This window comes from Artemia franciscana, chromosome 19 (assembly GCF_032884065.1).
Source record: "Artemia franciscana chromosome 19, ASM3288406v1, whole genome shotgun sequence".
Lineage (NCBI taxonomy): Eukaryota > Metazoa > Arthropoda > Branchiopoda > Anostraca > Artemiidae > Artemia > Artemia franciscana.
Genome location: NC_088881.1, coordinates 35,428,513 through 35,440,927, shown reverse-complemented (window position 1 = coordinate 35,440,927; position 12,415 = coordinate 35,428,513). Strand labels below are relative to the sequence as shown.

Here is a 12,415-nt window from a genome sequence, read left to right as displayed (position 1 = left end):
TGTTTTTACATTTAATAAAACAAGAACACCTAGGCCTTATCTTAGTTTTCCCAGAAATTTGTCCAAATTGCAAACTAATGGTATTACAAAAGACTTTCGGTGAGACATTTACAGGCAATTTCCGCAATGACTCAAAATCTTAACTTCAACAAAAGTTTATGATTTTATTGAAGTTTGACACAACAGAAAGTAATGGCTTTTATTTTATTATGAAAATGTTAATGACAAATGTTAACCGGATTGAATTTGGCTCACATGCCTGGTGAAAGAAAAGCGTCAAAGACTCTGCCCCATTCTCTGGAATTTCAAATATGTTTTTAGTTTTCTGTATTTCGAATTTTCCCATATTTTTCTATATGTTTCGTTTAATTCCCTTCTGGAGACTTTTGCCAACTTAACCACCTCAAAGTGTGGCACCCCTTGAAATAAATTCCTAGGAATGTATATATGCCAGTAGTGACAGGGATTTACTTTGGCATTTTTTAATTATAATGATAAAAATTCGGCAATTGTGTCCAGGATCTCCACTTCACACTTACTGAATTCACACTTTGATACGTTCTCTACTTCCCTTTCTTTCCTCTTGTTTTCTTAGTGTACAAAATGGATGAATTCTTTTCTCTTAATTCTCTTACAATTTAGATTCTTTCTCTTGTTCAGCGCCGAAGAGGATTGGCTTGTTCAACGTCAGAATGTAGGATTGCTCAAAGAGCAATCCTACGTCCTGAGAAAAATTCCCACAAACAAAGGATTTAACACATTTTTGTGAAAAAAAATATCACAATTTTGACGGGACAATGGGTACACTTGGTAAACAATGAAAGTTCTGTTATAGGAATACCGCGAGGGAGCATTAGGATTTTAGAGATGCCTAGGTGAGGCATGGTACAAAATCGGTTGGGAACCGCGGTTCTAGCCTTGAAATAATGGTACTAAAAGCGATACAAACTTGATTATGGACTGAAACAGAAACGAAAGATGTTGAGAACGTGGGTCTGACACATGTATTTCATTTTTATTTTCATTGAATGAAAGACCAATCTTAAAATACGCATTTCCAGGTGGAATTTTTTCCCTTGGCTCGGGAAAACGACCTACTTAGACTTGAAATATCACCTGAAGTATTCAGTTTCGTAATACCTATTCCGTAAAACATAAAACTCTGTAATATAGCCTTAAACTCTTTAAATAGACTTTTGAACACATTTATTTAAACATTTTTTTAGTATTGGGTAACTAAAATTATTATGTGCATTTTACTCACTACTAGTGCTTCAATTTTGTCCATTATTGAACATATTGTTTCACTTGACGCCCAAGGTACAGCGAATATTCATAAAGTATGGAAGAGAATGTTTATTTTAGAAATTCTGTATGTGTTTTAAAAGCTGGTTAAGTAGGTATTGAAATACTTTTATTTAAATAAAATTCTATAATGTATTTAATATATTATAATGTATATAATATATTTTTTATCTTATAATGCTATGGACTCTCTGCGTCATCATTTTTGTAAATCAGTAAAAGAGCTGGTCTACTAAACGAAACACACTCACGAATTACGCTGCGTAAGATCTAACAGAAACTGGTTTGCCTCTCTAGGATCGGTTACGATTTACTTATTTTGAGTGAAAAAAAAGTACGATCTATGCATAATTTAATTAAATATGTAGAGGTGGTTAGGGGTTAGGTATTTAATATAATGCGTTCAGCGCGGCCTGCTTTACATAATTCTTTTTTCGTAGTTTCCATAATTTTGTTACTACAGCAATTTTTTATATAATTTCTGTATATTATCATCATGTTTTGAAATATTTCATTAGGATTAACCTAACTTCAATTCTTGGGTGTGTTTCGTTTAACAGACAATTGCTAAATAGCTTCTCTTTACACCCAGAATATAGCGAATGTTCTTTAAATATAGAAAAAATTGAAATGTTTTTAAATTTTTTGTTTCTTTAGGAGAAATCCCAGAAACGTTAGATGGGTGGATTACTGAGACTAGTAATATCTTTGCGGATCAGCGTTGGTATTTGCTTACAAATGTGAAGGCAGCCGCTGCTTACCAACTGAGAGTATCTGCCAATAACAGCGTCGGAGAGGGGCCACCATCAAAGCCATCAAACAGGGCTATCTTACCACAAGAAGTACCGAGTGGACCCCCTGTTGGTAAGTTTAATTAAAATAGGTAGACAGAAATGAAACAAGAGATTTAGGACAATGGGAAAATGTCTTGTTTAGACCTGGATATGATTTGAAAAAAGATCAGAAATTAAAGGAAAAGAAAAGAAGTTTTTATTCAACTGAAAGTTAGGAGCAACATTAAAATTAAAAATGAACAGAAAATATTTCACATTTAAGGGGGACTGTCCCCTCCTCAACATTATGCTAATGTGTCAATTTTTGTCCAAATCCTTTAAGAACAACTGCTTAAACACAAGGGCCGTTGAGCTGGAACCAGAAGCTTTTATAAAGCTGTAGCTGAAAGGAGTTGTGGAGGGGAAACCCACCCTCAAATACATAATAACTTGTTTTTATATAATTCGAAAAGAAGACGCAATGAATTATATTGTGGGAATAATACTATTATGATAATATATTAACATATTATAATGTCCTCTTTTATTTTTAATATTTATAGATCGGATTAAGTATTATTTGTCAGAGGCTGGTATAATCCTTTTTGCAGACGATACTCTTTTACTTGTAGCTGCTCCATCAGTTGATCTACTTTTTGATAAAATGATAAAGGCAATGACCGAGTTTGTTGAGTGGGCAGATTTCAATCTTTTGACATTAAATTATAATAAAACTAACTACATTCTATTTTCTCGGATATCTAGTATTGAAACTAATTTAGAATTAATAATAAACGGAAATCAAATAAAGAGAGTAAAGGTAACAAAGTATTTAGGTTTTATGATTGATGAAAATCTATCATGGAAAACACATTCAAATATTATAGCTTCAAAGTTGTCCAGATCTCTGGGTGTGCTTCGCCGAGTTAAAAACCTAGTATCCTATAAAATTCTTCGGTTACTTTATTTTGCTATTTTTTACCCGTATATTTGCTATGGTTGCTCTTTATGGGCTGGACAATTTTGTATCATGTTATAAAAAAATCCAAAAAATCCAAAATAAAGCCGTTAAACTTTTATCACCTAAAACTTTATTTACTCATAATATTAATGAACTTTGTACTAAGAATCAACTTTTTGATATTTCAAAAACAAGAGACTACCAAGTTAGTATTTTCAAATATAAATTTATTAATAATATACTTCCCTCTTCTTTCGAAAATCGTTTCTCCATTAATTGTGATCTTCGTAGCCACGATACACGAGGGGCATCAAATCTGGTACACCCATTTAGAAATACGGCTAGAGCTTCTTTCGTGATTAAAAATTTTGCCCCCTCTGTATGGGATATTATTCCAATTGAAATAAGAAATTCGAGTTATTTGGCTTCCTTCAAGGCTGTTGTTAAGAGATTCTTCCTTGCAAAAGAATAGTATGGTAATGATGCAAAAGTATAGTAATAATGCGTGAGTGTCATAAGTAGAATCTCGGGGCCCCTCGGGGCTTTCTTAGCAGGTGCAGCAAAATGTTTTGTCTACATGTTTTTGAAATAAATTAATCTAATCTAATCTAAAAAACTTAAATATAACAAATAAGTTATATTTTGAGAGTGACAGCCTTGGTAATGTACCGTTATCAAAGCCATCAAACAGAGTATTCTTGCCACAAAAAATACCATGAGGGCCTTCTGTTGATAAGCTTATTTTAAGAGGCACGGAGAAATAGAATAAATATGATTCAAAACAACGAAGGGTGAGGTTTCTTTTGTTGTTAGAAAAAGTAAAATATTAAGCATTTGTTTAGTGAATTTTCTTTCCTTTCCTTTCTTACTCAACAATTTCTCACAGTCTAATTTCGATGGTGTATGTGTTTCCTTGGGGAAGTAGGAGAGAAATGAAAATTAATAGTAGTTAAAATACTGTAATAGGCTAGAAAGTTTGTTTGAAAAAGAGTCACATTTTGTAGGCAGTTATATTTCGATGACTTGATTTTTTGCTCCTTAAATTTTTTTTTTATTTCTGATTCGCAATGCTCCTCGCAATGAAATGAACTCAAAACAGAAATGCTGTGAAAATGAATATTCCTTTTAGAATATAATGAAGAAAATTCAGAAGAAAATTTTAGAGAAAACTCCTTAAATGTGAAAAAAAAATTTCCTTTTAGAAGAAAATTCACTTTAGAATGCTTATTTGAGAAATTGTTGTGACTTTAATGACATTAAGACGTCATATCTTTTTGCTCACGTAATTTGTTTAAATTCAAGTATTTAAATTCTTTGATTACACTTACACACACCAATACACTACACAGAAACACACCAATTGTTCAATATTACGAAATCTTAGACCATATACTAGCTCTCAGAGGCGTCACTAGCCAAAATGCTTGGGGGGGATTTTTACTGATTAGCTTGTCATTTTTCCGACTGATTTGGGTGATATAACTATTAAAATTACATCATTTTTGCTTTTTTTATTTACCAACAGGAACTGATCTTCTTTCATTGATTTTATGACATATATTACCATCAGCTTATTTACCATAATAAAAAAAAAATGCTGTGCCAATAAAATAAAAGTGCTTCGACCCACTTTTTTTTACCAACTGGCTGATGTTTGCTGCTGTTTGTTTACATTTTTTTGGTTTACTTTTTTTTACTTAATTTATTATTATTTATTACTTATTATTTTTTTTGGCTTTGTTTCAACGTCCTTTTTTAGTTGTGACAGGTTTTCAATAAATAAATCAAATATGTTCGTTTTTGTGCCAGTGCTTTGGAATTAATTTCTTTTTTCACCCAAAGGTGTCGTCGGCTCTGCAAGATCCTCCTCTGAAATAATGATTGCGTGGAACCCTCCTGAAGAACAATATAGAAATGGAATCATCATGGGCTGTGTAGTGAGGTATAGGCTGCAAGGCTATTCACAAGGGCCATGGTCACTAAGGAATATCAGTAATGAGGTAAGATGTTTTACTTTATATTTCATACTTTTATACTTTTTAATTTATAGCTTTGTATGTTTTTTCCAAAAGTAACTAACTCAGATAAAAATTTAGCTTATCCTAGATTGTTGAGAAGAACGGTTATTGGAGTCCTTTGTCATAGCCATGGTATTAAAATTGCTGATGGGGAACCCTCCATATTTGATGATTTTTTTTTTCTTTGAAAGAGATGTTCTTTATAATGAGAACCCGAACTTCAGACTTCTTATTGGTCTGCAAATCATTCTTGGCACTACTTTTTATGGGTTATGCTTGGTATGAAATGAAACAACTGCTAACAACTCAGTGCAACACCAAGCCGCCTGAAGCTAACACAGCTACGCACGCTCTTCCTACATCCCAATCTCTTCAATTCGTTCCTCTTCACACCCTCCCAAGAAGTTCCAATTTCCTTTAGATCTTTCCTTACAACATCCTCCCATTCCATTCAGGGACGACCTGCTTTTTGCTTATCCCTAGGCGGTTGGCCTTCCACATTTTAATGTATTTTGTGGGTTATAAATAAATCATTATTATTATTATTGTTATTATCCCGAAGCAAAAAACAAACAGGAAACAATAAACAATTATCATCAGTATTAATTCCATCAATATAAATCAGTTTCAAAGGTATACCTACCAAGCATGAATAAAGAGTAAAGCTTTGAATAGCCTGGGGCTGAGGAGGAGTGTGCGGATCTGTGTTTGCTGCAGCTGCTTGACACTACAGTGACTTGTTAGTAGTGTTAGTTTATTTTTAGCAAATATGGTTTTTGATCCACGGATTCTTAAGTTGAACTCAAATTCGTGGGTAGTTTGAAATATGAATTTATACTCCCTAAAAAAAAGTAATTTGACTTCTTTGTTTCTTCTTCAATTACTTCTTTTTTATGCTTCTTCTACTTTTTGTCATTAATGGGAACCTAAAAATCATCTAGTTGTTTATATCTTGCGACACCAGAGAACTGTATTGAGACAAAAATCTTGCTACTATTTGACTTATGTTTTTCCACCCAGTCCTAAAATCTTATGGTAAGATCAGATACACGAGGAAGACAATATCTTGGTAAAAGTAGTTGTAAAATTGTTGTTTTGCCTAGAAATTTATTACGAAACTCGTATTTTTATTTCCCTTTTTTATGAAAAAAAAGTTGAGCTGACAGTTGTTGCGTTTGGCTCTTACATTTATAAACCTTTTCTTTCTGGAAGGTATTTTTTGGAAAATAAATAGTTTTCACGGTCTTAAAAAAAAAGAAAGAAGAAAGACGAATAAATTCTTTCCCAAATTTTGTTTTTTACATTGACAAATTTTCGAAAAATTCTTCTTTTTTGCAAAAGAAGATAACGCTTCGACGAAAAAGGGATGGTGAGGCTTAGCTTTTTAAAAAGATTTATGTTATTATAAGATAGCCCTAAAATACTTTCCATTGCCCATTTTGTGTAGGCTGATAGACAGTTTTAACAATGTGTCTATACTTCATCTCATGCTAGACGCTCTGAAAAACAGTCGTCCAGTCTCTAAAAACGTTTCTCCTGGTAACGTTCATGTTTACCTTTTCTTCCTTTTTTCCAAGTATAAATAAAAGTCTTGTTAACTTTTTTTTAATTCACTTTTAATCAGATTGACAAAATGAGATCATAAGGGTAATGGACTCTATGATTCACCATTCTCTATTACACCACTCTATTTTGTGCTGATCCATCGGTTGTTAATATTGCAGCGTCTATTTAATTAGCCTATAAAACAGATTATATTTAATATTAACGTATTATATTGTCAACACTGCACCGTTCGTTCACCGTTTGTGCACCAGATTCTATGACACACCCTATCTTTATGCTAAATCAGTCATTGAAATGCGAGTTGGCCCAGCAAAAGACACAGCCTGTTGTGGGTGGAATTTCCTGTGAGTCAACCCACTGTGTCTTCAAACCAATCCAAGCATAATTAATAACTACCCCAAACTTAACAGGTACATACTCCTTAAATACAAGGATTGTCGCATCTCTGTCTCTGAAGGTGCTGGAACCGTCGGGATTCAGGCCAAGAATTTTTTTTTCTGGACTTTAAGGGGAGTGCAAAATTTTCGAATGAGCCAACTGTGTATTTGACCGAAACTGATTGCGCTGAAAAATTAGCCCGTTGATTAGGGAAAGATTGATTTGTCAAGATATCTGTACTGTTGAAGTTAGATAGGCTGTCTACGACCTTTTATACCTCCGTTGAACCTCAAAATAAAGGGAGGCGGGATACTCTTGCACCACCAAATGCTATGTTTTGTGTAAATGCATGAAATATCGATTGGACCTGTCATAAACACATGTAGCTTACAACCCTTTGCTTGTGAAAACCGTGCATTTAAGTATAGGGTGCATGTGTCATCCGTGACAGTGTCATGACAGAAAATGATCATTTTTACATTAATCTTTTTGACAGTTTCAAAATGATTGACTCTTTCGGAGCGTTAGCTTGATGGCATTTTGGCTGATCGGTCCAAACGTTTTTTGTTTCTCCTTCGTCTGCTCTTTGTCGTGTGTCTCTGAAACTTAGTTTAAGAGAGATCACTGAAAAGCTTTGGTACTAGGTACCAACAGTTGGTAGTAGCAGAAGTACTAATAATCTGAAATCCATTAAGCTGCTACCTACTAACTTTTTTTTTTTTTTTACAGTTGTAATGTATATATGTTTTTTTTTTGTATTCAGAAATCCTATTTATGTGTTAAAGATTTTCAATTTGATTTCTTGGTCAAATCTGAAATAAAAAATTGGCTGTTGCAAAGAAAGAATAGATTTTTGTGGTCCGTGACACGAGTGTAAATATATGCCATATCCTTTATTAGAATGATAAGTTTTTATATGATGTTTTGCATTCCAAAATTTAGTGCTTGAACTGTAATTAAACTAGAATTAATTCCTAAGTGCAAAATATAAGAAAATAACGAGGAATTTTCTGGAGACGTTGATTTTAATACAATATAGAACCTAAGTGAATGTTTTGGTTATGTTAACAACAGCCACAATAAGCGAAATATAAAATTAAAGAAATGTTTACAGTTTTTTTTTCAATCAACAGTGGATTTAAATGCCAACTGATGCCAATTAGGGTTTAAAAAAGCAGCAAAAATTTGCATATATATATATATATATATATATATATATATATATATATATATATATATATATATATATATATATATATATATATATATATATATATATATATATATATATATATATATGTATTCACAGGTGGGACACAGGGACACAACTACAATGGCGCGTAACTACTTATGCGTGCGGGGGGGCTTGGGGGTTTCGCGAAGTGCCCCACCAACTAGGTGTTGGGGTGGCGCAAAGTGCCCCACCAACTAGGTGTTGGGGTGGCACAAAGAGCCACCCCAACAGCTAGTACCTCACATACCTGATATACAAAATTCCACCTGATATAGCTCATATACCAAATTCCACCTGATATACCTCATATATTTCATATACCAAATTCCACCTAATATACCTCATATACCTCATATACCTGATATACCAAATTCCACCTGATATACCTCTTATACCAAATTCCACCTGATATACCTCATATACCTCATATACCAAATTCCACCTGATATACCTGATATCCCTCCTATACCAAATTCCACCTGATATACCTCACAGGACAGTAACTGGCACATTCGGTAATACTCCATTGCTTATATTTGTATATGAAAGAACCTGCAAACAAATTTTTCTGCAAACAAATCGCGGAAATGACAATAAACGGATTTCTAGAGCACTGACTATGCTAGTTTTTCAAGCTATTAACATGTTAGTACAGGAGAAGATAAAGCGAAATGTGAGATGGGAGAAACTCAATGAATATTGTGATCTCACTGTATCCCCTTAAATAGCGTCATGAAAGACAGGTTCAAATGTTCCATTCTAAAAAAAGTGTTTATAAATAAAAAAAGGGCTAAAAAATGAGGACCAGGCTAATGTAATAGCTAAAAAATGACATAAGATTTGGGGCAATTTACATATCCTGGAAAAAAGCTAAAAAAAGGAAATTTCAAAAAAAAACTATGAAAAAACAACCAGACAAACCTTAAACGAAAACCTTAAACGAAAGCATGGTAGTCCCCCAGAAAGAGGCACCCCTTCAAGGCCATCTTCATATTCCTATAAGAGAACTTTCATTGTTTACCAAGTGTACCCATTGTCCCGTCAAAATTGTGATATTTTTTTTTCACAAAAATGTGTTAAATCCCTTGTTTGTGGGAATTTTTCTCAGGACGTAGGATTGCTCTTTGAGCAATCCTACATTCTGACGTTGAACAAGCCAATCCTCTTCGGCGCTGAACAAGAGAAAGAATCTAAATTGTAAGAGAATTAAGAGAAAAGAATTCATCCATTTTGTACACTAAGAGAGCAAGAGGAAAGAAAGGGAAGTAGAGAACGTATCAAAGTATGAATTCAGTAAGTGTGAAGTGGAGAACCTTGGACACAATTGCCGAATTTTTATCATTATAATTAAAAAATGCCAAAAGTAAATCTCTGTCACTACTGGCATATATACATTCCTAGGAATTTATTTCAAGGGGTGCCACATTTTGAGAGGTGGTTAAGTTGGCAAAAGTCTCCAGAAGGGAATTAAACGAAACATATAGAAAAATATGGGAAAATTCGACATACAGAAAACTAAAAACATATTTGAAATTCCAGAGAATGGGGCAGAGTCTTTGACGCTTTTCTTTTACCAGGCATGTGAGCCAAGTTCAATCCGATTAACATTTGTCATTAACATTTTCATAATAAAATAAAAGCCATTACTTTCTGTTGGGTCAAACTTCAATAAAATCATAAATTTTTGTTGAAGTTAAGATTTTGAGTCATTGCGGAAATTGCCTGTAAATGTCTCACCGAAAGTCTTTTGTAATACCATTAATTTGCAATTTGGGGCAAATTTCTGGGAAAACTAAGATATGGCCTAGGTGTTCTTGTTTTAAAAAATGTAAAAACAAAAAATGTAAGCTACATGTAAGCTAAATGTAAGTCATGTAAGCTACTCTTTGCTTTAAAGATGACACACTTCTGCCCCGCTATACGAGGCTTGACACACATCAACTCACTTTTGAACACTTCCGCTTAATTTGGTCCTTGCCAGCCTCCACCTTCACCACTGGGTCCCAGCAATTGGTACGTGAGGCTTCTATTTATTGATTCTTACTGTTGCTTGTAATGACGTCACCACAGGTTCGTTACAACCACCATGGGAAAAATAAAATATTCTTTCTTATAGTCCTGACCTATTTGAATTGTTTTTGTGACCAGTCATACTCGCCTTTTCGCTTGTAATTTTCGTTGCCGCTTATTTTTTAGCCACATATTTCTTTGTTTTTGCTGTGGCATATCCTTTAGCCGCATATTTCTTGGTCCTTCACTTTCATTTCTAATTAGTTCTACTTCTTGTTTTAGCATGTGTTGTAACTGGCAAACCGCTAAAGTGTAGGGGAGAGGGGGCCAGGTCCGTCCTAAGAGCAGGTCCGGACACCGGCTCTGCAAACCACATTCTTGAATTTTAACTATATACCGTTTCTTTTCAGAACTTGTAAACATATACGGATCTTCCGTAAAGAATCCCCGCAGATGCTGTCAAACATTCATAGTAAGAAGCTCAGTGTTATTTTTTTGCATAAAAGTAAGTTTAACGGAATATCTTTGACACCTTGTTTTCGCAATTTAGAAACCACTTATACCATTGTTGATTTTTTTTTTGTAGATATTAGAATATCGAGTCTATCATATCGTGCAAAAATATCAATGATCGGACCAGGAGTTTGAGATTTATAAATTTAATTCTAAAAAATGACACTGGAGGCAGGTTCGGACAAAAATGATTGGGGAAGGTTTGAACGTGTCTGGACCTGCCCCCAATATTTTATGAATGTTTTTGAATCAATGCATGTTTTGATTTGGGCTCTCCGCAGATGAATAATTAAAAAGAAATTTGCATATTTATTTTTTTGGCTAATTGGCCTTCTCATAGTTTTGATCGAAAGATTTTGAGAAAAAAGGAGTGAAGGAGGAGGCCTAGTTGCCCTCCGGTTTTTTGGTTACTTAAAAAGGCAACTAGAACTTTTAATTTTTTACGAATGTTTTATTAGTAAAAGACATACGTAACTTACAAATTAGCTTACGTAATGAACTTCTGTATTATCATGCTTTTATTACGTATATGTAGGGGTTCACCCCCTTGTCAGTACCTCACTCTTTACACTAAAGCTTAAATTTTTCCCGATTTCTTAAGAATGACCCCTGAATCACAAAAGCCGTAGAATAAATAGTTGAAATTACTATAAACACTTTAGCGTAATGATCGAGATATTAGGAGGAGGTGAACCCTTCATATGCGTAATAATTTCTGTTAGCTTCAAGTTTTACTGCTTCTCGTTACTTTCAGTTGGAAAAACTTCTTCATATTTATTTTTTCATTGTTTTTTTTTTTTAATAATGCAAGGAAATCTTGCGCTCCCTTCATGAAATTTTTCTTCCCCCATGACAAATTCCTGCTTCCCTCTTATTCCATCTTATTTTCAAGCTTCCTGCTTGAAAATATAGAAAGGCAGTGTTGTCTTCATTGCTATTTGTACTTGTGCTTCCAAACTATCCACTTTAAATTAACCCTAGAAACTAGATGGTGATCTTTATTTTTAACATCAATAACAGCACTCCTTTATACCCTATTTTCTTGCATTTATCCTACCAATCTTTGGTTTGCAATAACACAATCAATAAGGTTCGCTGTCTTACCAGTACATGAATACCATTTCAACTTATGGGCCATTCTATTACCAAATACTTTATTGGTTATAACTAGACTGAAATACCTACAAAATTGCAAAGTATGTAGCCATTACCATTTTCTTTTCCTACACCAAATTTAACTTGGCTAGGATGTCATATATCCCTATTTCTACCAACCTGGGCATTAAAATCTTCTCATGTAAACACCAAATGGTATAGAAATCACAAGACTGTTTCTAATTTTGGACTTATCGGCCCTCTAGTGCTGGTTGGTAACATTAAGGATCTGAGGACCAACACTCCAAAGAAGGTCTGTGCTGGTTTATACTTTCTGTATAATTTCTTATATAATTTCTATATAATTTCTGCAATAATTTCTGTTAGCTTTAAGTTTTACTGCTTCTCGTTACTTTCAGTTGGAAAAACTTCTTCATATTTATTTTTTCATTGTTTTTTTTTTTTAATAATGCAAGGAAATCTTGCGCTCCCTTCATGAAATTTTTCTTCCCCCATGAAAAATTCCTCCAAGGAATGTTCCCCTAACATATCCCCTCTTATC

The 12,415-nt window shown here is 33.7% G+C and overlaps 1 long non-coding RNA gene across 1 annotated transcript; it reads left to right on the top strand.

Moving 5' to 3' along the window:
• Positions 1-1,899: 1,899 nt before the first annotated feature.
• LOC136039612 (uncharacterized) lies at positions 1,900-10,745 on the top strand. Its single transcript, XR_010620494.1, has 3 exons — positions 1,900-2,169; positions 4,882-5,039; positions 10,656-10,745. It is a non-coding gene; the product is annotated as an uncharacterized LOC136039612 (long non-coding RNA).
• Positions 10,746-12,415: the final 1,670 nt, after the last annotated feature.